This window comes from Saccopteryx leptura, chromosome 3 (genome assembly GCF_036850995.1).
Source record: "Saccopteryx leptura isolate mSacLep1 chromosome 3, mSacLep1_pri_phased_curated, whole genome shotgun sequence".
Lineage (NCBI taxonomy): Eukaryota > Metazoa > Chordata > Mammalia > Chiroptera > Emballonuridae > Saccopteryx > Saccopteryx leptura.
The window spans coordinates 5,464,603-5,490,027 of record NC_089505.1 but is presented as its reverse complement, the minus strand read 5'-3'; the positions used below and the strand labels follow the sequence as shown (position 1 = coordinate 5,490,027).

The 25,425-nt window shown below is 53.4% G+C and overlaps 1 long non-coding RNA gene across 3 annotated transcripts; it reads left to right on the top strand.

Moving 5' to 3' along the window:
- The first annotated feature begins 19,196 nt into the window (after nt 1–19,196).
- On the top strand, nt 19,197–25,163 carry LOC136398662 (uncharacterized). 3 transcript variants are annotated; one of them, XR_010750019.1, is made up of 4 exons: nt 19,197–19,294; nt 24,140–24,318; nt 24,540–24,862; nt 24,904–25,163. It is a non-coding gene; the product is annotated as an uncharacterized lncRNA (long non-coding RNA). The 3 variants fall into 3 exon arrangements; XR_010750021.1 differs by lacking the exon at nt 19,197–19,294 and adding an exon at nt 19,939–20,260; XR_010750020.1 differs by lacking the exon at nt 19,197–19,294 and adding an exon at nt 23,593–23,952.
- Nucleotides 25,164–25,425: the final 262 nt, after the last annotated feature.

Sequence of the window (25,425 nt, the reverse complement as noted above, 5' to 3'; positions counted from 1 at the left end):
CTCCCCTGCCTCCTAGGTGAGGCTGCCTCCATCATACCACGGAAATAGCACGGAAGGCGGTTTCAGGCATGTGACCAGAGCGGCCCTGGGCAAAGAGACTTCCAGCTCGAGCGAGACCCATCCCTTACTAACCGCAGAACAATGAACGGGTCCTTGCAGCTCTCTGAGACTCGGTTTCCCCAAGTGAAAAGGAAACATCGTGAGGGCAGTGGCCGGAGTGCCCACCTACGGAGCTGTGTAAGCTTCAGGTTTAAGCACGGCACAGGAAGGCGCTCCCCAAGGGTCTGTGGGTACAGAAACGTTTTCAGGCTAGATTTGGGCATCGGCGGTGCAGGGGGTACAGACGCACCTGAGAAAAACGGAAATCCAGAAAAGGCTTTTTTGTTTGTTTGTTTGTTTGGTTGGTTGGTTCTTTTGTAGCCTGGAACATGAGTGACGGCACAGAAGCAGTCACGCTTACATACGTGGAAACAAAGAAAAAAAAATCATTAAAATTTAACTTTTCGTGCATATCTTTAATTATTAAAAGACGCTTTGTTCAGAACGTGGCAGTAAGCGTCTCTCGCCCCGGGAGGGTTGCAAGCCACGGAATACCTTAATAAATGCCTCACTGCAGTGTTGCTGCTTTGGCTAGGTATCATTATAATTGTTTTCTCTGCAACACGGGATCTATAATGAATCTGGTATATTCTGTGTTATAAAATTTTAAACTCTGTATTCTACGTGTGGGAGGGAAGAGGCGCTCATCTCTCCCCTCCCCCATGGTTAAGCCACCTTTCCAGTGTTTTCCGTCTCTGAGACTCACGGGTGCTCTGCTGCCAATCCCATCCCTTCCCCTGTCTCTCTGGTACCCTGTCCCCTGGCCCCGAGTGCCTGGCTTAGGGGGCTGGTCCTCAATTGACCGTCACTCTCCCTTTTTATTCACTCTGCCGTCCTTGGGGTCTCCTGCCATGCTCCTTACTGCCTCCCGCCTGGATCCAAACTGCCCCCCTCTTCCCAACTGCTCTGCCCATGTCCCACCTGTGTCCACCCTCGTAAAACCCGAGTGTCGAGGTCAGCTCAGCCCCGCTCACTTTTAGCTGAGCCCCGTGTTCCTCGCTGGGCAGCTGTGGAAAAGTGCACGCAGGGGTGTAGATGCCGTCAAGTCAAGCAGCAGGTCTCGGCCACATTTGCCCTGCGGGTTCGCGGGGCCCCACGGTGGGTGTTAAGCACTGAGATTTGGGGGTGTTTTGTACCATGGGGCAACCTGGCCTGTCTTCAACACCATCCCCTTCCAGGCCCAGGCCTCCTCCACCACTGAAGCCCTGTCTGCTGACGGTGACTGGCCTCTCCTCCTGCTGGACCCCGGGGTGTGGTACCTCTGTTTGCATCCACCACCCGCGGGGTGGACGTCTACAGGCTCAGAGCACACAGAGCTGCGTCTAAACATCGAATTGCCACTGGCCGTTAACGGCCAAGTATCTTTCTGCTTATCCAAATCATGGACAGGACACCTAAGCTCTGTGTACAGGAAGTACAGTACCACAGTCATATACGTGCATTCCTCCCTAAATGTTAAACTAAACCTTCATATTAATATCTTTTTCCCCTTTGGTTTAGGAAAATGCACAAACCTTAAAGTCATTTCAGAGAATAAGATTTTGTTTTTCTTTTCTTGCGATTTGTAGGACAATTGCAACACTACACAGACAGATCTCTCTGCCCAAATCTTCACCAGAGTGTGATCTCTTTTACAGTTGAGCACAGACGCGTGTTGATATTTAAGGTTGTTAACAAGGCAAAACTTAACTAGATAAATAGTTTGCATTATTACGTAGTAACACTCTTGTCTTTTCAAAATAAAGTTTAGATTGAAGTTTCACAAGAAAAAAATAAATTTTAAAATAACCAATTACCAGAAAAGTTGAAAATCATAAAATGAAAATTTTCAGTCGTTCAAATGTCTCTAATTACCTTTAACCTGAGTATCTATTTTGAAAGATATGACATTTTCTTTATTTCAAGGGTTTTTTATAATGCAGATTGACTTAGGTATCAAGGACAAAATAAATACATTTTTTTTTTTTATAGAGCAACTCATACTTTAGATGAAAGCAATTTGTTGTTTAGATACTAAATTTCTAAAAACACTTAAGACCATGACTCTTTTGGTAGGCTAGTGTAAAGCCACAGTGTGGTCAGAAATACATTATTAACAAAACAATATTAGGCACCATGTAGTTTTAATAATTCGTGGTGGTAATTCCCATGAGAAATTAAAGATATCATTAGCATCTTTTCAAACATTAATCCCAGCAGCTAGTTATGAAAGAATTTTATATGATTCCACACTACCATTTGATTGGGATTCCAGAAATTAACCCTTTTGGTTCAATAATGAGATTTGTTTCCTATAGGAACAATTTTTAACTAGTTACTTTCCCACACAATGATTAACTAAAGAAGACAAGACTACAGTGTGAATTTCAATGTATAAACATGGTAAACTGGCAATAGATAAAAAGATGAAATTTTAGAAAAGCCTATAGCCAAAAGTATATACTGTATAACAAAATATCCAACAGATATATATGCCCAATTTTGAGTGAGAAAATTACATGCTGGCTAAAAACTATTTGTTTGACTATCGCCAATTCATTAAGAGATACTTGTTCAAAAACTAATGCCGGCCCTGGCCGGTTGGCTCAGCGGTAGAGCGTCGCCCTGGCGTGCGGGGGACCCGGGTTCGATTCCAGGCCAGGGCACATAGGAGAAGCGCTCATTTGCTTCTCTACCCCCCCCCTCCTTCCTCTCTGTCTCTCTCTTCCCCTCCTGCAGCCAAGGCTCCATTGGAACAAAGATGGCCCGGGCGCTGGGGATGGCTCCTTGGCCTCTGCCCCAGGCGCTAGAGTGGCTCTGGTCTCAGCAGAGCGACCCCCCGGAGGGGCAGAGCATCGCCCCCTGGTGGGCAGAGCGTCGCCCCTGGTGGGCGTGCCGGGTGGATCCCGGTTGGGTGCATGCGGGAGTCTATCTGACTGTCTCTCCCCGTTTCCAGCTTCAGAAAAATACAAAAACAAAACCCAAAAAACAAAACAAAACAAACAAAAAAAACTAATGCCAATATATGATATATATATATATATATATTTTTTTTAGTTTACTAATTTGGTTTATTTGTTACAAGGCAATTATAAGGAGTGTCAAAGCAGGGGAGATTTCATCTTTTCAAAGGTGTGCTCTGGATACGTTCATTCGTGTGCAATTTCTATACCACAAATCTTCGTTCTAAGCAGCATCCCCTATCCTAAGGCCACTTAGAGACTGTGGATTCACGTGAACAAATGTTAATAATTTAAACTGGGGATCAGGAGACGACACCCCGTAGGGCAGATCCAACCTGCCTTCTGTTTCTGGGTGGCCCACAGGCTCAAGATGCTTTCTACATTATCAAGTGGTTGGGGGGAGAAATAATAAAGTGAGAGGTAACAGAGGGCAGAATATTCATTTTAAAGCCTAGATATACGCCGTCAGCCAATAAACCGACCATCAGTCGCAGAAGTCAGAGAGGAAGGGAGTGTCCACTCTCCTCAGCAGATTCGATTTTACTCTCCCGTCTCACTGAAACCAGAAAAAGGCAACGATGATTATCTCCTAAGGAAGTGTTTTCCTCCAAAGCGAGAATCTCAAGGTTTCCTGGTGGCAAACCAGACCCGCGGGACCCAGGGGGTGTTCGTCATTATAACTCCATCCGCAGATCCAGCGACTGCTGCTGACTCCATGAACGTTCCCCGAAGCCATGCAGGGGGGGTTCGTATTTGGGATCAAAGGATTAGCCCTAATTAGGTTGCCTAGGAAACCACTCCAGGGACAAAAGCCGAATTATTATTTTTTGAGCCCACAGTTGCATTTCCTTAGCTCGAAACAGACCATGATTATGAGCGTGTTGTGTGTGTTTTGGGGGAAAGCGCCCTGGATGACCGAGTGTCCTCCGTTGACCAGGCAGGAAGGTCTGAAGTTCAGCAGGGACATGTCACCGGTAGAAGCAGGAGCCTACGCTCACCCATGGTGCCCGATCTCCGACCTCCGGGGAGGGTGGGGGGAGGGGTGCAGGTTGGGGGAGGGATCCTGCCTCATAGCTTCTGTTTCCTAAATCCCGTCCTGCCCCCAAGGAGCCTGGTCAACCACGGCTGCCCTGTGCTGTTCTCACCTCGGGGTTCACATGGACGCTGGCTACATCGCTCATGTTTCTCTCAGTCACATCCTAGATGGCCAGATCACCTTTTCACATTTGTATCTGATGCACAGCTTGATTAACCCGACACGAACAGAGCAGATTAAAAGTCAACAGGCTGAAGACGGTCTTAACACCCCCCCCCCCCGGAAGCCTCACTGCTTCTCTCCTCCACGACTCCAGTAACTGGGCTAAAACTCTCGCCTTCGTTCGAAGAGTCCTGTGTTTTCTACACACGACGACCGTGTCGTCTGCACGTAAGGGCAGCTTTGTCCCTTCTTCTCTGACCCCTCTGATATCTTCACTGTCTTCAAGCCCTGGCTGGGACTGGCGGCCCAATGCTCAGTAGCTACCAAGCAGGTGGGTGCGCCTCCCAGTCTCAGATGGGAAGGTTTCAACATTTCACTCTTAAATATGCTTTTAAATGTCCTTTACCATACGAGAGTCCTTCCCTTCGGTGCCTACCTTTAAAAAGATACATATCCTCTCTTGTAATCAAGTGCCACTCCGTTCCTCTCCTGCTGAGAGTTCTTCTTTTCACATCGCCATTGGATTCGAATTCTTTCGAATGCGTTTTCTTGATCCATTGCGTGATTGTATGATTTCCCTCTTTTCTGACGTTAATATGCGACTCCCGTGAGTGAGCCCCCCAAATGCTGTGATACGTCATCTGTTTTAGACAGTGCTACATTGGATTTGCTAATATTTTATTTGTAAGTTTCCCATCCAGAGGCGTGGGCAGGATGGGGCTCCCACGTTTGCCGCTCACATTCTCCTTGTTAGATTTCAATGCCATTTCAATGCTGGTCTCGTATAAAAATTATTGGAACGTGTCTCCCTTTTTCTTACCTCTGACCTTCTCCAAACCCCCCCTCCCCCTTTTAACGTTTGATAAAATTTACTTGGGCCTGGAGTTTTCTTGCAGGAGATGGGGACGGTGGCAATGGGAGTCGTTTTAAATATAGATACAATTCTTTCGATGGCGATAGAATTATTCAAAATCTATACTTCTTCTTGCGTCAGCATTTTAAGTCTCATTTCTCTAAAATTATGTTCAATCAGTCTAAAGTTTTAAATTGGCCTGCAGGAAGTTGTTTATAGCATCTCCTTAAAATTATCCCAGTGTGCGTGGGCTCTGTAAAGGTATCTCCTTTCGTTCTTGATATTGATTATTTGTGCCTTCCGATGCATACGTTTCATTAATCTTTTGAAAGACCAGAGCCTTGGTTTTCCTTAGTCACATCAGTCAACCTCGGGGACCGTGAAATAACGGGAAACGTGAGTGTCTGGTTGAGACCATAAAGAGATGCAAAGAGTGGAAGATGGGCTTTATTGATTTTTTTAAAGTAAATTCAACAGCTTTTTTTTTTTTAAAATAACAGCTCTATTGAGCTATAATTCACATACCATAAATTCACCTTTAACGGTGCACAATTCAGTGGTTTTTAGTATATTCCCAGTTGGGCAGCCATCACCGCTAATTTACAAACACTTTCTTGACCCCGGAAGACATTGCAGTTTCTACTCTGCTCCAACCTGCACGACCCTGGCTAGCCGGTCATCTTTCCGTTTCTACTCTGATGTCTTTTTGGACATGCCACATAAAAGGAACCGAACAATGTGTGGTCTTTTGTGACCGCTTCTTTCACATGACACAGTGTTTTCAGGGTCCATCCAGGTTATAGAACAACTTTGTCTTAAAATGAAAAATATTACCATACAAATTCTGTAACATGATCAAAGTAAAACCACTGTTACTGCACATTATAGGACAATGTTATTAGAATTAGTTATCCCAACCCCAATATGCTTAATAAGGTATTAATATTTATAATGAATTTTATAGATTAAAGCACTCTAGTGCTAGTTCATTTGGCTGCAAGGAAAAAAAAAAGGTTGCAAGATAATGTTGTACGATTGATTTTTCCAAATACATTCTTAATCAGTAGAAAAATCATTTCTAAATTTTTTTTTATTCAGTGAGAGGAAGGGAGGCAGAGAAACAGACTCCCGCATGTGCCCCAAGTGGGATCCACCCAGCAAGCCCACCAGGAGGTGATGCTCTGCCCATCTGAGGCGCTGTTCCGTTGCTCAGCAACCAAACTTTTCTTAGTGCCTGAGGCAAAGGCCATGGAGCCATCCTCAGCTCCTGGGCAACTTTGCTCCAGTGGAGCCTTGGCTATAGGAGGGGAAGAGAGAGATAAAGAGAAAAGAGAGGGGAAAGGGTGGAGAAGTAGATGGGTGCTTCTCCTGTGTGCCCTGACCAGGAATTGAACCCCGGATATCCACACTGTGGGCCAACGTTCTACCACTGAGCCAACTGGCCAGGGCCACCTAAAATATTATACATAATTTAACAAATCGGATCCTGTGTCTTGTAGGATATAATCATTAAATGGAAAAGCTTTAGTTACAACTAGAGTATAACATATCGTGATATTTTATACAAATTAAAAATGTAAAACTTGGCAGCTCATGTAAGAAGCTTTCATTTGAAAACATTTATGTTTGAGTTTTTATGAGATGTCAAGATTCTACTCAAGTCTGGAAGAAAATATTTGCAAAACACGTGTCTGAGGAGGGGAGAGAAGAAGTGGTTACAGTGAAGCCACCAGACAGGATCTTGATTATGATGATATTTTCATGGGTGTGTGTGCATGTGTTAAAAACTCAACTAACTGTATCATGTAAATGTGTAGCTTATTGTGTGTTAATTATACCTCAAAGAAGCTGGAGAAAAAGAGTCCACCCTATCTGCAACTCGAATTGTGTTGCATTTATAGTAAATGTCCTGAACTTGGTCACGGTGGTTTCCTGGTCTGGTTTTCACTTCCTGAGGTGGTTACACTTAGGCAAAACTTGGGCCATTATTTTTTTTTTTCTTCCTGATCCCTCGTAGACAATTAATTTTTGCAATTTTGCCTTTTTTTTTTAATGGCACATATAATCTAAACATTTTATAAGTAAATCAGCAATCAACGTTGGGAGTAAAGACATACATTGCAGAGCTGTGCTATCTTCCTCCATGTCTAGAAATAAACAATAACCTTAAACTTGAATACAAATATTTTTCCCGGCCAGAAGAAATCCCTGCAGAAATGCACACATCACAGTGACGTCGAAAATTTGTCCAGAAACCAATTTTAAACTCTATTATCAAACTATCAAAATTTAGGAATATAACACATATTATTGGTTTTACAAAAAAAAAAAAAAAAAAATTGTGCCGTGTGCCCGGATTCAGGAGCCACACAATGTAGCAATAACTGTCGTCTGGTCCACAGAGGTGATGGGTCCGAGGACAAAAGGGATCCCTGCGCCGCCCCGTTTTCCAGAGTCAAGGCCAACAGTCCGGACAACAGAGCCTGTGTGTGCTCTGACTCCGACCCTCTTGCTACTTTATTTCTGTGTTCTTGTTCCACGTGGGGAAAAGCCCGGGGCTACGAGGAACGGTGAAAAGGGTCGATGATGATATTGGGTGGGCGGTCGTTGAAAACTCTGACCGTTCAGGGTGCCCGCGTGGTCCGTCCAGGGGTCTGTGGTGACAGTGCCTTTTCTATACCGAGCGATGATGCTCGTCTGCGGAAGCAGGTTGTTCGGCCGCGTGACCGAGGGCGGTGCGCGCTGGGACCAGACCCGCCCGGAGTTTGGAATCAACTCTGCAACCTCAGCTTGAGCCTGTTGTCGTCGTTCATTTACGCGAGTGTCGTAACTGGAGAGTCCTGCCCATCGCCGGGGACAGGGGGTCTCCGTGGGTCTCTTGCTTCCTGCATGTCTCATAAGCAGAAGCGGTGACGGCTCTTGCCCTGTCCCTTTCCCCGGGGTGGAGGACGGGCCCTCTTCCTCTAACACGCGAGGGGTGGGCTTGTCCACCGTCCCCAGTAGGAGCTGCAGTGCCTTCCTCCGCGGCAGAGGGCACCTGGGTTTGGAGCTGGTGACGCTGCAGGTGCAGAAGGACCCCCAGGGACATTCCGCAGGGTCCCCTGGGGCTCAGAGAGCCAGGGGGAGGGAGGCGGGTGGGAACCAACCTGCCGGCCGTGCGGGAGCAGTGACCCCTGCCTGTGACCCCTGCCTGTGACCCCTGCCTGTGACCCAGGAGGCCCTGTCCTCCTCCGCCAGCACCCACCAGGCCGTGCCCAGCTCACTGGTCAGCGTGCGCGGAGATGAAGCCTCACCTCCCTCCGAGGCCCAGACGACCTAGCTGCAGGGTTCACCTTGCCAAGGGCTCCTCCCTCAAAAAGACACGCTCCCTGCCTTTCTTTCTGCCACCAGCATTTTTTTTTTTTAATTTTAAATGTGTGTCAGCCGGTTATTACGTTTTCTCAGGTGTCTACTGACACTTGGCAGCGTATTCCAAAGACACGTTCTGATCCAAGCTACGGGACGATCGCACCGCAGGACGAGAAGGGGACGCACTTCCTTGTGTTTTCCCTTCAGCTCAAGCGAGCTCTTCGGGCTGGTCCACGCGAGAGGCGAACACTTTCACGTTCGGGTAAGTAGCCTGCGGGCCGCGCATCCTTCAAACATGATTCCTCGCAAGCACGCACGCTACACAGCACAGCGCCTGTTTAGAAGGAGGAGAGATATGACCGGAAGAGTGTCCACTGCTCATCAACTCTGTCTCACTGTGTCTTCTTATTGCAATTTACAGGAAACAGAGGAGTCGAACTAGACGAATAGATACGGAAAAGGAAAGTGAGAATTCATTCTGGGCGGTGGGCTTTTCCGGTTGCCACATGACAAGGGTGGCAGTGTTTTCAGGGTGCCCAGTGTGACTGATTACACGACTCCTCAGTCGTCGCCCGTGACACTGTGGAATTCTCTGGATTCCGGTTCCTGTTGGAAGAAAAGGCAGAATCCTCCCAACTCTTAGGTTCTCTGCCTGGCTGCGGCAAGTCAGCCAATATTGGCTATTTTTAAAAAAAAATTTTTTTTTTTATTCATTTTAGAGAGGAGAGGGAGAGAGAGAGAGAGAGGAGAGACAGAGAGAGAGAAGGGAGGAGGAGCTGGAAGCAGCAACTCCCATATGTGCCTTGACCAGGCAAGCCCAGGTTTTCGAACCGGCAACCTCAGCATTTCCAGGTCGACGCTTTATCCACTGTGCCACCACAGGTCAGGCCAATATTGGCTATTGATTGCCCTCCGTAATCTACTCTACGACCTCGCGAGAGCTTGCCCTGTTAGAAAGTCCGACCCAGGGAGCTTCTTGTAAAAATTACCGACGGAAATCGTGAAATACTGAAGCCACACAAAATAGCGCTTCTTTGTCCCAACATTTTATTGTATCTTCTGTTTAAGGAAAGCAGCAAACGAACCACCAACTTCTTGCTTCTTTGTTTCACTGAGAAAGGTCTTCCATGCAAGTGTTTCCGGATATTTCTCCTTCCAGCCCCGCTCCCAGAAGATGTGTCCTTGGGTGGAACCTTCAGTGAGTTGGAGGAGATTTGGGTTTCCCTGTTGGTCTGTGACAAAGGTCCTCTTCTGAAAACCATCGCCCCAGTGTTTCTGCTGCCTTTCCTGTCCACATGGGCCTTCCTAACCCCACACGAAGCTTTGGGGACAGAGGACAAGGCGGTGGGGCAGGCTAGGGGCCCGTCGAGCAGCTGCTGGTTGTATTGTTGTCACGTTGTCACCGGGTTGTGCCACCAGATTATGAACCTTTAAATCTCCATTAACCTTCTTGTGTTCTACCCCACGTACCCTCTGAGGGCAAGCAGGGTGAACTCAAGAGGAGACAGAAATTCCGAGGAGGCGAACCAGACCTGCAGCCACCAACCAGAGAAGACGCCTGTGGGGACCCTGTTACAAGGACCGTCGGCTGTGATCTGCTGGCCCTCACCCTCCTGTCCTCAGAGCCCCAACTCCCAACGGGCGTCTCTGGCTGACTGCGGATAGGGGCCCCGGAGGCTGTGGAAACAGTGTATCGGCTCGCCCCGTGTTGGCTGACCAAGTTTCATTTCTCAATTTAAACTGGTGGCTTGCTTTTAAAAATCTAGATTTCTGGCTGGGCTGGACTGGCGTTTCCCCTGGGAACACTCAGGAAGGCAGGTCTCTCTTCCTCTGGTTCCCTAACTTGCTGCCCTCTGGCCGAGGATTTATTCCTGTGTGCCGCAGAGACACCCTCTGAAGTTCCGGCACCACCAGCCCCTGTCCGTGCAGCTGTGGGCACAGGGGTGGCGGGTCCCCTGGTTGCTTAGCTCCTTGATGTCTAAGTGTGTCTCTCCCCCTCCCCCACAAAAAAATACATAACAGCTATACTGAGAACTTGCACATACCGCACAATTCTCCCGTTTACAGGGTACTGTTCAATGGCTGTGGTACCCTCAGAACTGTGTGGCCATCTCCACGGTGAGTTTCAGAATGTTTTCCTCAGCCCCCAAAGACTCCTGAACCCCTGAGTGGTCAGCATGCATCCCCCATCCCTCCAACCCAAAGACTCCTGAACCCCTGGATGGTCAGCGTGCATCCCCCATCCCTCCAACCCAAGGTCCACGGCTGTCTCTATAGACTTGTTTATTCTGGAAATCTCCTCTACTCGGAATCCTACATTTCCCTCCCGTTTCTGTCCCGTGGGCCTGGCCGCACCTGCACAAACAGTTCCTCATAAAACTCTCTCAGTTGAACACTCTGGAGTGTGCTTCCTTTTCTGCTGGGACCCTGGTCCATCCAGACCTGCTGTGAAGAAGGGGACAGAAGGAGACAGATGTGAGACTGGTTCCCGGCTCCGGCCATTGGGCAGGGGGTGGCACCATTAACCCGGCGGGAAAAGCAGGGCAGAGTGCCCCGAGGTGAGGGCACCCCGGCTGCATCTGGGACGGAGTCAGCTTGGTTTGCTGCGTAGAGTCGGGGGACGGTGTCCTCCAGGCTGGTGGCTGGTGACCTTGCAGTTCAGGAACATGAGTGTGGTCACGGCAGAGCCCAGGAACCCAGAGGAAGCCCAGAAGAGCCCGTTCTTTCTCTGCGCTCTTGGAACCTGGAGACATGCAGGTGCCCACGGAGCTCCTGGGTCCCGCTGCCCTCCACTGTCCTCTGCATCCCACGCCCTCTCGGACTTCTCTCCATCAGCAGAAACTCCCCCAGTGCCCGGGCGGTCACCTTCCCATTGCGCTCCGCACACGCACCGGCCAGCTCCGGCCTCCCAGCGAGCGGAGCCAGGTTCGTGGAACCGGAGCAGGGCTACAGGGAGGTGGAGAGAGCCGCCCCCGTGGACAGGCTGGGCCCCCTGCGTGTTCGCAGTTCTGTCCACGGGTGTGGAGGTGAGGGAAGGCTGCAGAGGAGCCCTGGGGGACCCCCATCCATCTCAGGCACAGACGGGAGGTGAGAAGTCCGCACACACGAGGGTGACAGAGAGACATGGGAGAGGTCGGAGGCTGTCCGGGCGGGAGCACTTTCACGGGCTCGGGAGGACCCTGCAGCGAGCCGGAAGGAGACGGGTGTTCTCTGGGAGGGTCGGTTGGGAAGCCATGGGTCAGGGGTCGGTTTGGTAAACTGCTCTCTGCCGGCGGGGACAGTGGAGGGGGTGTCAGTTCAGATCTTTGAAACATGCACAGGAAGTGAGGAAGAGGGATCGGCAGTGTGACTCTATCAAGGAGGGTCTACAGACTTTGCGTGTGACCCGGTCCATCACGCTGGTGACAGTGACGGGACACGGTCACAGTCAGACGAGGGGACAGGTCCGGGAGGGAGGGAGGAGTGAGAATGAGACCGGAGGACACATCTGAGGGGCATGTCCTCTGTCGCTGCCGAGGTGAGAGGCCCGCCTGTGGTCCCCTGAGCCTGGGGCGGGGTCTGCGGACAACAGACGGCCCTCGTGGCGCCTCCGCTGGGATCCCTCCGCCTCCCCTCTTCTCTGTCCCGAGACCTCGCTCGCTTTCTCTGGTCACTCAGCCAGCACGCTTCCTGGCCCACGAGATCAGATTTGAGATCTCTTAAAAGAAAATACAGCAAGAAGTGTGAGGAGGAAGAAGAAAAACTGTAAAAAAGCAAATATCAAAAAAAAAAAAAAAATTAAAGTAATTGAAGTCCAGAACCATTTTGGTGTGGGTAGGAAGAATCCTCCGTAATTCAAATAATATGGTTATACAAAAATTTCTTTTCTTAGCGAAGGCACCAAATCATACACATACAAAGGTTAAATTGTTATCAGTTTAAGAATGCCAAAAAAAAAAAAAAAGTGTTTCATAGGCTACAAACCATCTAAAATGGGTTTTAAAGGTTTTAGCCCTTAAGGGGATACATTTCCATCATTCAGAAAAATCAATTGTACCCAACAGTTCCCTCTCCAATCATGCCAACCCAGTCAAGTGTCAGTGTGCTAATAAAGTGACAACGTGTCCAGCAAAGGCGCAGCCGTGGCCATTGGCAGGAACCAGCATCGGTGTGGGGGTGGGGCTGAAGCTGGCGACCGCGGGGAGCCCCGTCCAGCCTTCCAAAGACACGCCCCACAGCGCACCCTTCACACGGGAAGGTGAGCAGGTGTCGGGAAACGTCTGTGTGCCGTCCGGCACTGTCCGTGGTCTCGGGTCTCCATGGGGGGTCTTGGAGCACATCCCCCAAGGTTGAGGGACGGCTGCTGTCTATGCAGAATGATGGCCGCTTGGAGCCCGGCCGGGCGCCCAGGGCGGGAGCTGCCTGTCAGGATGCCGTGACACGGAGCCCCGTCTTCTCCCAGGGCCCCCTTCTTACTGCATTCCATAATCGCGTTCCTCGGCCCTGACTTCTCTGACAATCGTGGTGGTGGGCTTGCTGTCTGGTCTGGAATACACTGTTTCCAAGCCTGTGGCCATGACCCCTTTCCTCAGTCCTGGTGGCCCCTCCGGTGACAGTCAGCATGCTGCAGGTGTCTACTTCGTGCTCAGAGGCGTGAGCTGATCCACCCGTCGGTTGCTGGCCTGAGGACCGGGAGCGCTGGTCTGCTTTGAGCCACCGCATCCTGTTTCCGTGACGGTCAGAACACGGCTTACGCTCTCCGTCCTGCTCGTCACTGGACGAGGGAGAATTCTGGACGCGAGGCAGGGGCAGGCTCCGTGGCGCTGAGAAGGGGGCGAGGTGGGGGCCGCCATGTCACCCGGCACCCCTGAGAGCCAGTGTCGGTCACCCCGCCCCGTTGGAGCCCCTGGGGGAGCCGGCCGTCCCACAAACGGCACAGTCTCGTTCGCTGGGCTGCTGGACAGTGTCAGCTGTACCGCCCTGCGCGGCCGGGAGCTGCCGGGACACGGGCAGAGTCCATTGTCATCATGAGTCTGACACAGGCCTTTCCTGTCCCTTCCGTGCCGCTGAGACATCCTTGTGCCCGCCCCAAAGGACGTTTCAAAAGAGGGAAGGTGACCAGTAGCCTCTGAATGACCAGGAAGGGGACGTGACTTGGCCCCGGGTCCACCATGACCCCGGGACGCTGTTGGTGACACTCTGCCTGTTTCCACGTTAGGAGGGGGGACTTAGGCCCCGGGCACCAGAACAGGGGGCCCGGCCCGCAGAGCTCAGCTGGGTCCACGGAGCTGGGCCCAGACCCTCGGTAAACAGGCGCCGGCTTGGGAGAGCTCGGAACACAGGATGGAGCTTTCTCCCCAACCTCAGAGTCGGAGAGCTCTCGGCTTTGTGAGACAGCAAACACGTCGGACGTGTCAGCTGGGAATGTCACCAAGTCGAATGTGGGAGCAGTGGGGCTCGGAGGACTTCAGAGACCGTGTCGGCCAGGCCCTCGCCTCTTCTGCTGCCGAATGAGCAGGAATGGTCCTTGGAACCCCGTTAGCCCCGGGGGCTGCCTGAGCGTAAGGAGGTGCTGGAGGCCGAGGCTGGTTCCTCGCTGCGTGCAGGGCGCTCCGGCCTCCGGGAGCTCCCTCGGGCCGCATCTCGACCTCTTTCTGACAAGAGTTCGACCACGGACTGAAAACTTCTCTGATGTAACAGTGTCCGGATCTGGGCCTGTTTCCTTCTGGAGCTGGGGAAACGGGAGACGTGGCTGGCTGTGGTTACCCCGTGAACGGCCTGCTTAAAAAACAACGAACAGACCCTCTAGGTCAGGGGTCCCCAAACTACGGCCCGCGGGCCGCATGCGGCCCCCTGAGGCCATTTATCCGCCCCCGCTGCACTTCCGGAAGGGGCACCTCTTTCATTGGTGGTCAGTGAGAGGAGCATAGTTCCCATTGAAATACTGATCAGTTTGTTGATTTAAATTTACTTGTTCTTTATTTTAAATATTGTATTTGTTCCCGTTTTGTTTTTTTACTTTAAAATAAAATATATGCAGTGTGCATAGGGATTTGTTCGTAGTTTTTTTTATAGTCCGGCCCTCCAACGGTCTGAGGGACAGTGAACTGGCCCCCTGTGTAAAAAGTTTGAGGACCCCTGCTCTAGGTTCTCGGCCTGTTGTTCCTCCTCCTCCTTCCTCCTTCCCGCCTCCTTCTTCCCTTTCCCATCAAAAAGCACCTGAACGCATAAACGTCAGCACACCACCAGCCAAGCCACCGGGGTGCTGGGTCTCTGGCTTGTGTCAGTGACAATGATCCATGTCTCTTAAAGGCGGGGTCATCCTCAATCTCTCTTTTTTTTTTTTTAAATATTTTATTTATTGATTTTTAGAGAGAGGGGAGAGAGAGAGAAGGGGGAGGAGCGGAAGCATCAACTCCCATATGTGCCTTGACCAGGCAAGCCCAAGGTTTCGAACCGGTAACCTCAGTGTTCCAGGTCGACGGCTTTATCCCATTGCGCCACCACAGGTCAGGCCTCAATCTCTCTTTTTAGCTGTCTTGTCTCTCTACTATCTATCCATCTATCTATCTGTCTACCTGTCATCATAGTTATCATTTCTTTATATCTATTTATTAATGTGACTTTCTATCTCTATCCATCTGTCCGTCTGTCCATCCATTCATTCATCCACTCTCTGACTTCTGCTGGGAATCCTTCGACTTGCATGCAGTAATGACAGTCGTCCACCTGTCTAGCCCTGCGGTTGCGGTGGATCTGTGTTGGGCAGCACAGGGTTGGGACGACACATGAATGGACACTGTTTGCTGAGTGCAGCAGGGGATTCAAAGATGACAGGACAGGTCCCCGACGTGAAGGGCTCCAGCCACGGGAAACGGTGGTGCCCCAACCCCGCCCGGTCACAGAGCTGCTGCCTGTCTGACAGCTGTCCGCACGGGCCATCTCCCTGTGTACCCGGGCTGGGCATAGATGCACGGGCATTTTCTAGGTCACTGTGGGCGTCGGGCACCAGCAGGGCAGGCTCCTCAGGAGGCCGCGCTGGCCGACACCTGTTGAGGTGTGCTGAGCGAGAATACAGGCGCGCCGTGCGGGAAGAAACGGCTGACCTGCGGAAGAATGCGGAGGGCGTTGGCTTCCCGGGCTCCCGTGTCACTGTGAGTCACTTGCAAGGCAGTGCCCGCTGGGGAGGGACCTCTGTACTGACAAGGAGACAGTGATCAAACCACAGCTCAGTGTAAGTGATGCATTCTCGTGTGCCGTGGAGAGAACAGACAGGCCACGAGGGCGGAGAAGGGCAGAAACGCCTGCCCAGCGGTGTGGTCATGGGTTTCAGGTGGACGCCTGCAGCTGGTGGACATTGTCAGAGAGAGACGGGTCATATGAACCCAGAGTGACCGAGTCACCTGGGGGGAGAGGCGGAGGCAGGTGAGGCCCCGCCCCCAGCCACAGGCCCCGCCCCCAGCCACGCCCCACCGCACGTGCTGGAACGAGTCTGCGGGGGCGCCGGCCGCTGCCCAGCCTCCAGTCGGGTCGGTGGAGTTTGCACGAAACCTCACAGCACGGCCCCTCTGAGAAGCGAAGACATTGAGAGCAGGAGGACTTCGGATTGTTCTGATCCGACATTGCTCGGGGCTCATCAAGGCAGTGAAACGTGAATACCACAGAGGTCACACGCGCTGGTGGACACGAGCCCTGCTCCCGGCCCCTGCTGGGGCTGAGCTCACTGTCACCGCTGCGGGTGGTCCTGGGTCCAGACTAATGGCACCCAGGCCCACAGGCCCCAAAAACCCTTAACCGGGAAGGGGGTGAAGGAAGGGAAGAAACGAGAGGGCCCATCCTCCGACTTTCCGAGAGACAGGGCTGTGTGTCAATAGGTCAGACCACAAACCGGGTTCAGAGGCGGATCAGCTCCGCCCACTGCAGAAATACCTGGAGACCACACGTCTTCTTAAAAACTGTAGTCAAGCCCTGGCTGGTTGGCTCAGTGGTAGAGCATCGGCCTGGCGTGCAGGAGTCCCGGGTTCGATTCCCGGCCAGGGCACACAGGAGAAGCGCCCATCTGCTTCTCCACCCCTCCCCCTCTCCTTCCTCTCTGTCTCTCTCTTCCCCTCCCGCAGCCAAGGCTCCATTGGAGCAAAGATGGCCCGGACGCTGGGGATGGCTCCTTGGCCTCTGCCTCAGGCACTAGAATGGCTCTGGTTGCAGTAGAGCAACGCCCCAGATGGGCAGAGCCCCGTCCCCTGGTGGGCATGCCGGGTGGATCCCTGTTGGGCACATGCGGGAGTCTGTCTGACTGCCTCCCTGTTTCCAACTTCAGAAAAATACAAAAAAAATAAACAAAAATACTGTAGTCAGCTTCACATTTTTATTCGTCTTCCTCATGGGCCCACTTTACACGCTACGCTTGGAAACAGTCCCGCCGATCAGAAACATGTCCACGTCATCCTCACACGAAGCCATGTAGACTCTCACAGGGGTCACCTCCACCTGCACGCTGACAGCTCATCCCTAGACAGCCGCCCCGGACCCCACCCAGCAGCCGGCTCTCCTGGCGTCCTGTGGGCCAGGCTGCCACATCTGGTCGTGCCCGCCAGGCAGCTCCAGTGCCCGGGCTGCATCAGAACCCGCCAGGGCCGACGGCGGAGATAACTCTTGGTTGAGAACAGTGCCCGTGGTGATGGGTCTCAGAGGGTTAATGGAAAATGAATCACTGATGGTGCTGGTGGCCTGTCCACCCCCCAGCTCACCACTCCCCGTCCAGGAGCAGCGGCCTCACCTAAGGACGGACGGAGGGGCAGTCCAGGCTCCGCCACTGCATCCTGGTCCCGGAAATGCTTCTCTGTCCTCTGTCTTCATGTCTGAGTCATGGAAGAAGCCCAAGTTCATGATCAGAGTTTATGTCAAAACCTCCAGACGTCTTACTGGCTCTAACTTATTTTCCGCCAGACTGTTTTAAAATGGTGAGTTTAATTTTCAAAATCCGAAGGCTGTCCTGCCCGACCCAGTGCTCACCATTAGAAACCACATTCTTATCTGAACTGCTCTTTTCGCCATGACTTCAAAGGACACGCACACTAGAGATTTAAACGAATGCCTTCTTTTAAAAGATAATTCCCCGGTGGGTAAAAAAAAGAAAAGAAAAGAAAGCAGGTGAGATTCTATTTGGTAGAGTAGCTTTCATAGGACTTGGAACAGAGGACTCTGGAGCATCCTTTTGAATTTATAAAATGTATCTGAAAATGAGATTGTTGAAAGACTGTCTCTTCTTTTCCCTTCAGGCAAAGCCGGTCCTTGACCTTGGACAGAGAATGATCTGTGAGTGAATCGAGGTGTCATTTCCACACCGGGCTGTACCATGTGGTCTCCCACAGACGGGGACTTGGGGTCTGGACGCTGAGCTTCTATACCACCGAGTCTTAGGGTTCAGAGCCACCTGAAGGACCCTCCCTCCTTCCCTCCCTCCCTCCCTCCCTCCCTCCTTCCCTTCCTCCTTTTCTTCTTTCCTCCCTCCCTCCCTCCCTCCCTCCTTCCCTTCCTCCCTCTGGGTCCATCTCTAAGGATCGGAGGCACCGTTTCCTGCCTTCCGGGAATGTACCACTCAGTGAGGGAGTCACTTGGGTGAGCCGAGGAGTGTAACTCAGTGCGACAGAGCGGGAGACACCCCGCTCCCCAGCACGGTGAGGAAAACACTTACGCATGAGCGGTGCCTCCGTCCCTCGTGGGGCAGGCACGCCTGCATTCTGTCCTTGGGTTTCTAGGGCAGTGAGGGGTGCCGGCTGTTTTCAGAGAAGGCCACACCTCCCAGTCAGGTCACCCCACATTCTCTCTCTCGTCCTGGGACTGACCTGTCTCCCCGCAGGGTGGCTCCTGTGGGGTCTTGTTGCTGCCCTGAGCAGCGATTTTGATTGGAGTGAGGCTCTGTGACGCCTGGAACTTTCTCTCTGTTGGGGTCCCCCCCTCTGGAAACCCTGCCTCCACATTGTAAGGGAGCCCAGGCCACGTGAGGAGGCGACGAGGGAGTGTGCTGGCCAATAGTCCAGCGGCCACCAGTACCCACTGACCAAAGAGCCCTCAGATGATTCCAGCTCCCAGCGTCACGGAGCGGGGGACAAGACGTCCCCGCTGTGCCTGCTTTGAGTTCCTGACCCACAGAAACAAGAGAGTTGACAATAATCATTGACCCCCTCCCCACTGCATCTGAGGGTCACCTGTTATGTGACAATAGGTCACCAACCCCTGTCTAGATGATGTTGTGCGGGTATTAGGCTGATGTGCTTCACCTGGAAGTCAGTTGATTCTCAGGGAAGCAGATGGCCCCATCCGCTCCGTTGAAGAGTTGAGGATTTCCTGGAAAAAAGAAGGACTTTTGCTTCCAGACGGTCTTCAGATGCGAGGCCAAACTGTCGGCTCTCACCTGAATCTCTAGCCTCAAACCCGCCCTGTGGATCTCAGACTTGCCGCCTCAGATGCAAGCTGGGAGCCAGCTCCTTAAAAATCTCTCTCTCTCTCTCTGTCTCTCTCTCTGGGGGAATCCTGACTCAGACAACACCGGATCACAGCCATAGAAGTTTGGAATCACTTCTATTACTAGGGAACTGGCGGGAGGTGTCTTAGAGGACAGATCACAAAGGGACTGAAGGTGGCATAGTGCCTTCTACTCACAGGCAGGTGCCAGCCCGCAGGGGCGTCACCGCCGAGTGATGAGGAAAGACAGGCAGGTTGAGGAGCCCCACCCAGGCCGCTGGTTTCATAAGCAGGTGTTGGAAACGCCAATGCGGCCAGGCCAAGGGCAGGATCTGGGTCAGGCTCTGAGGTCTCAGCCGCTTCCCTTCAATGGCCGTGTGACCTGGGCTGAGCTACGCGCCTTCCCCGACGGTCAGCTTTCCAACCTACGGGTTCGGGAACGGGACTCGACTTCTTGTGACGATCATGTTGTTAGATCAGTGAGGGTCGGGGGTCACTGTGGATAACTACAGACTGGCCCAGTGACCTGGGCAGCGGTCATTCGAGTTAATAATTCTGGTTTTAGGGACGGGGGGGGGGGTGGAAACAGGGAAGTGGCCCCTGAGAAACTCGTCCTTCCGGGATGGGATGTGCTCCACGGAGCTGGTGTGACTGACGGTCAGGCACACGGCTCAGGGAGTTGGATTTAGCCGTCCACCCCTTTACTCACCTGCCAGGCATTTAATGAGTGTCTACCACCTGAAGGGGCAGTTATTTGCTGGAATATAATTCGCAGAAGGAATTCTTTGCCCTGACGGGCCCACTGGTGTTCGTGGAAGGAGGAGAGAGGCCCGGACGCGACTTCACGTCGCGCGATGTTGGAGTCCGCCACTTCCTTTGACTAGGAGGCCGGGGTCCCCGGTCTCGAAGCCCCAGGGCAGGTCGGGCCCTCACCAGAGAGAGGCAGGGCGCCCGATCAGAGACGCGGACCGTGTGCATTGCCTCCTGGTGGCCGTGAGAACCCCCGCCTCTGAGCAGAAAGAGAGCAAGTCCCCGGAACCAGCACAGGTGCACACGTCTCGGCTCTGCTCCAGGGACTGTCCGCGAGGGGGGCTGGTGCCCGCCCTTCTCTCTGCCTCCAGAGCCACAGGACGGGCAGGGAGGGAGAGGTGGCAGGGGGGCCTGCTGTCCCCACGCCTGCATTCCGGCGCTCAGAGCACGTGGAAGCTGTCCGTTTATTACAGAAACCAGACGGGGAAGCGTATCCGGAAGGCATGACTGCTGATCTTGGGTCCCCAGTGCGACGTGGGGGGTGGCGGTGGGGGGGTAACTGCAGGAACAGAACCTGCAGGCGCCGGCCAGCTCCATGTCCCTGACCGGACCCAACGTCCCTTTGGCGTAAGTGGGCGGTTGGCTTTATTCTGGTCGAGGTGTGGTGGTTCAGGGGAGGGCAGCGCAGGACAAAGCCTACAGCTCATTCAGGCCTTCTTGCCCTGGGTCTGACCTCTGCACTGGCTCTGCCTTACCTCTGGTAACGTAGGGGCCTGTCTGGCCCCATAGATGGGTTACGTATCACCTGGATAGGAAGCGCGTCTTCATTGTTAGTGACCCGAGCTGGACAGTGCCCGCTTCCGTGGTTTCAGTGGTTTGCGGGTTTGCACCTGTGTGCTTCTGCCATGGTTTCCTCTCTGCCACAGCCGCAGATCAAGGGCCAGGCCACTCAGACGCCCCGTGACCGGAGTCCCCAGGGACCGGCCCGGGCGAGGGATCCGGAGGTGTGTTAGAAAGCCCCTCACTCAGGCTTGGAGGTCCAGAGGGCCTCCTGAGAGCAGCTGGGGCAGCTCGGGTGGCCTGGGAGTTCACCCTGGGAAGCAGGAGCAGCTTAGAAGTGCGTGAGTCTGGAGACGCATACTATGGGGTCAGCAGGGAGGACAGTGTGAGGCCCCAGGAGGCCACGGGGCTGAGGTGGGAGGTTTGGGCCAGACACAGGTGACCTTGGTAACTAAGCTTGTGACCATTTTTTATTCTGAGTCGTTTTTTCCCGTGAACCCGGCCCAGACAGCGCACTGTGTCAACCCGACTTCCTGTAACGTGCCCGAGTTCGGGGCCTGAGGGAGCCATCGCTCTCCCTGAGGTGCTAACCACAGGTCCCTGCGCTGTCCCCTCCTGTCCGAGGACGACGCAGGGCCTGTGAGGGAGCGAGGACAGGCCTTATTGTTCACGTCCTTCCTTCCATGTTGATTTGCAAGAAGGTCTTTGTAAAGCCAGTATCCACGGCCACCATCACAGCCTCCTGACCCGTGCAGGTTCACATTTGATTCCGACAGACAGTAATGAAACAACGGAGCCAAGAACTGGTGGGCCGTTAGCTTTAATCCTAGCTTGCACCCGGCGGGCGAGAAATACACACGGTGGGAAAACACTTCCTGTTTCATTCAGGGCTCCCAAAGCCACTGACTTATCCGAGTTTCCTAGAATCAAAGATTTCTAGCTCACTAGCCTTATTCACCTCTGTTCCCCATCTCCTTCTCTCTGCACAAACTGGCTTCTCCTTCAGCACTCCACTATCTTGGCTGCCTCTCTCCTGCAATAGTAATCTCAGGAACTGAGAGAGAGAGAGCAAGCCCCTGTCTGCCCCATTTTATAATATAGAAATTAAAACCTTTAAGCCAATATACAAATAAGTCTCTGATACAAAGTTGCTTATCTGAGGCATAAATGGGATTCCTCGTGAGAGTGCACCACCCCACATCATGCAATCAGTCACGAGTGTGGGGAAAAGTTTAGGCTTAAAACTAAGCCTTAGGCACCTGACCAGGTGGGGGCGCAGTGGATAGAGCGTCAGACGGATGCAGAGGACCCAGGTTCGAGACCCCGAGGTCGCCAGCTTGAGTGCAGGCTCATCTGGTTTGAGCAAAGCTCACCAGCTTGAGCCCAAGGTCGCTGGCTTGAGCAAGGGGTTACTCGGTCTGCTGTAGCCCCCCAGTCAGGGCACATATGAGAAAGTAATAATGAACAACAAAGGTGTCACAACAAAAAACTGATGATTGATGCTTCTCATTTCTCTCTGTTCCTGTCTGTCCCTCTCTCTGACTCTCTGACTCTCTCTCTCTGTAAACAAAAACAAAAAACCCCAAAACAAAACTAAGCCTTAGGCTATAAGGACCCTGCCTGCTTACAGCCTGTCCCCCACACCCAATGAAAACTATAAGCGAGCAAATCTATATATCATATTTGCAAACTTATTTGACCCACACTCTTTTAAGTCAAGTACCACCTTGTTTGCTAGAACGCTCACGCATGTTGGGGTTTCTCTAACAGGCAGGAGGGGAGTGGTGGGGGAGACAGGGAGGCCATGCAGTGATTTGACATTTGAGGGTGAGGGGTAGAGATGGCTCGCCTGGATCCTGCTGAGGCCTCGCTCTGGCTCCGCGGGCCTGTTCTGAAGGTGTGTCTCAGTCTGTAAAGTGGGGCCCAGCACCCCCTCGCTGTGCGTGGTGTGTCGATGGGCACAGTGACAGGCACTGCAAGAGAGGCAGACACTGCCGTGCAGAAGCCTGGGCCAGAAGCAAAGATGGAGGGCGGTGCCCTGGCCGCTAGGGAAGCGGCCTGAGACTAGGCCTGGAAGGGACAGGGGGTGAGGATGGGGGTGGGGACAGGGAGTGGGGCAGGCGCGTGGGGACAGGGAGTGAGGGCGTGGGGGCAGGCACGTGGGGACAGGGGGTGGGGCAGGGATGTGGGGACAGGGAGTGGGGACAAAGGAGTGGAGACCAGGAGAATTTGAGGAGACATGAAGAGTCAGGTGTCACCGGTGTGCTGGGACAAGATTGAGCAGAAAGTCTAGAGCCAACCAGACGGATGAGTTGGGGACTTGGTGAGGCCGGGTTATCAGCAGCCTCCACGTTCTTGAGCCCTGGAGGGGCCTGACCCAGCATGGCTGGCTGGCGGCTGAGTCTGGCTGTGGCATTGGGAGGGAAGAGACCCGGAGCAGGCAGGAGGGGCTGGGGGGTCCGTGCCATCACCAGCTTGCACGGTGGGGGCAGTGAGAGAGTTGGGGGGTGGGGGGTGGTGCGTTAGAAGAGACCCATCAACAGAGCGTCCAGGCTGCAGGGCCCTGTGGCTGCATTCCGCTGACCGTGGTCACTGTGGTGCTGCAGACGGTGACAGAGAAGAGTGGGCGTGGTTCCTGGAGCTAGGACTGACGGCTCCGTGGGGGGACCAAGGGAGGCAGAGCGTCCTGTCGGCGCTGATGTCGGAAAGGGCCTGTGGTCCGCCATCCACGGGAGCACCCAGGACAGTCATGCGCGCGGGGAGCTCAGGGAGTGGGGTGGACCACCACGTGGCAGGAAACCGGGCCCTGAGTCCATGGTGAGCGCTGCCTCCTGTACAGAAGCCGCTGGCCGCGAGGCCGGGGAACTGAGATGATGCTGTTTGTAGTAGAATCGGGGAGCAATCATGCTACTTCCGTGTGGCCCAACTGAGGAGCGACGCTCCTGCCCGCTCAGAGCCAACACCGCATCCCCGCGCGTGTCCTGCGCTGTGCGTGGGAGGTGGGGGCGGAGCCAGCACCGCATCCCCGCGCGTGCCCGCCTGCGCGGTGCGTGGGAGGCGGGGGCAGAGCCAGCGCCGCATCCCCGCGCGTGCCCGCCTGCGCTGTGCGTGGGAGGTGGGGCGGAGCCAGCACGCATCCCCGCGCGTGCCCGCCTGCGCTGTGCGTGGGAGGCGGGGGCAGAGCCAGCGCCGCATCCCCGCGCGTGCCCGCCTGCGCTGTGCGTGGGAGGTGAGGCGCGTTCACACAGCCGGGCGGGGCAGCTCGGTTGGCTGGTCCCTGGTCCGCAGTGCCGGGCTCTACTGGTCAGGGGTGAGATGAAGATGTGGGGGAAAGGCTCACGTGGAAGGGGCGGGACTTCGGTGGGCGCCCAGGCGGCCAGGCCTGCAGCCGGAGAGGGGTGTCTGTCTGTCTGTCTGTCTGTGATGGTCTTGTTTGAGGTTTCTGAGAAGCACGTCTCTGCTGGATCCAAAGTAAAACAGGCCCTGACCAGGGGTGAGCAGGCGAAGGTCCGTTTCAGAGCTGGTGACCTAGGCCACGTGCATGTATTTTGGGGGCAGATACTTTCCAGTTTTTGACCTGAAGTAAAGTTTGCCCATTTCCATGTCCCCAGAAATGCCCTTCCTTTCCCGGACCTGCCTACACCAGTGCCGAACTGCCTTTCGCTGTCCAAGGGGGATGTCCGGGATGGCCGGACTTGACCTTTCCCTCCTCTTCCTCCTCCTCAGGACAAGTCCTCAGCTGTCATCCCTGGTGGAACCTCAGAGCCTGTGTGCGCCCGGCTGGACACCTCGGGCACACAGGTGTGGGCCGAAGTGGTGGTCACTCACAGGACAGCAGGGGATGCGCCCTGGTCCATGGGGTCTGCAGACGGGGCGGTGGCTGACACTGTCCGGACAGAGTCGAGGTGAGTACAGGCCTGTCACCCAACCGGGGTCCCCGTCTCCAGGCCGGGACATGCTGTACGGCTGATCCAACACCCACTCCCCGCTCACCTTCAATGAATCCCGCTGGTGACAGCAACTTGCCCGCTTTTATAAAAAAATTCCTCCCACTTTAGAAAATTTTGGTCTCTGTATTTCTCAAAAAAGCCTTCCCAGCGTCAACAAAACTTTCTCCTCTCTTCAGGGGCCAAGCCGGGAACTAAGTCCTTGGGAAGAGAAAGGGCACGGCTTAGATAGCGGGCGTCTAAATATTTGGACAGTCGAGAGGGAACGGCAGCAGATTCCAGGGCTGTGAGGTAATGGCAATGCCCGTCATCCTACGGCGGGATCAGTCAGCGCTCGGCAGAGTAAGGGCTTTGCTGTTTGTTCCTCTGCGTGCCTGCCTCCGTCTGGGAAACGGAAAACCGTTCGTGCGAAAGCCGCAGCCGAAAGAGAAGCAGAACGTGTATTAAAAAAAAAACAAAACTTACCCCGGATATCAGACCTCGAGTTAGAAGACAGGGTCAGGTGCTCGCTTCGGCAGCACATATACTAGAAGACAGGGTCAGAATTTGGGCCTTTCGAGGAAATATCAGAGAAGTAAAATCACCAAGGTTGCAACTGACCCTAAAGCAGGCCGTAGGAAATGCCGGGGGAGAGGAGGAGGTAGGATGGAAAAACTCACATCTGGACGGAGGGAAGCGAAACACAAGCCAGGGGTCCCCAGACGTTTACACAGGGGGCCAGTCCACTGTCCCTCAGACCGTTGGAGGGCCGGACTATAAAAAAAACCAGGAAAAAATCCCTATGCACACTGCACATATTTTAAAGTAAAAATACAAAACGGGAACAAATACACTATTTAAAATAAAGAACAAGTAAATTTAAATCAACAAACTGACCAGTATTTCAACGGGGAACTATGCTCCTCTCACTGACCACCAATGAAAGAGGTGCCCCTTCCGGAAGTGCGGCGGGGGCCGTAGTTTGGGGACGCCTGTGCAAGGGCATTGCGCCCAGCGCGAGTGTCCGGGGCAGACCCAGATGCCCCAGGGGCCCTGACTCGGGCACGACTACCAGGAATGTGTGTT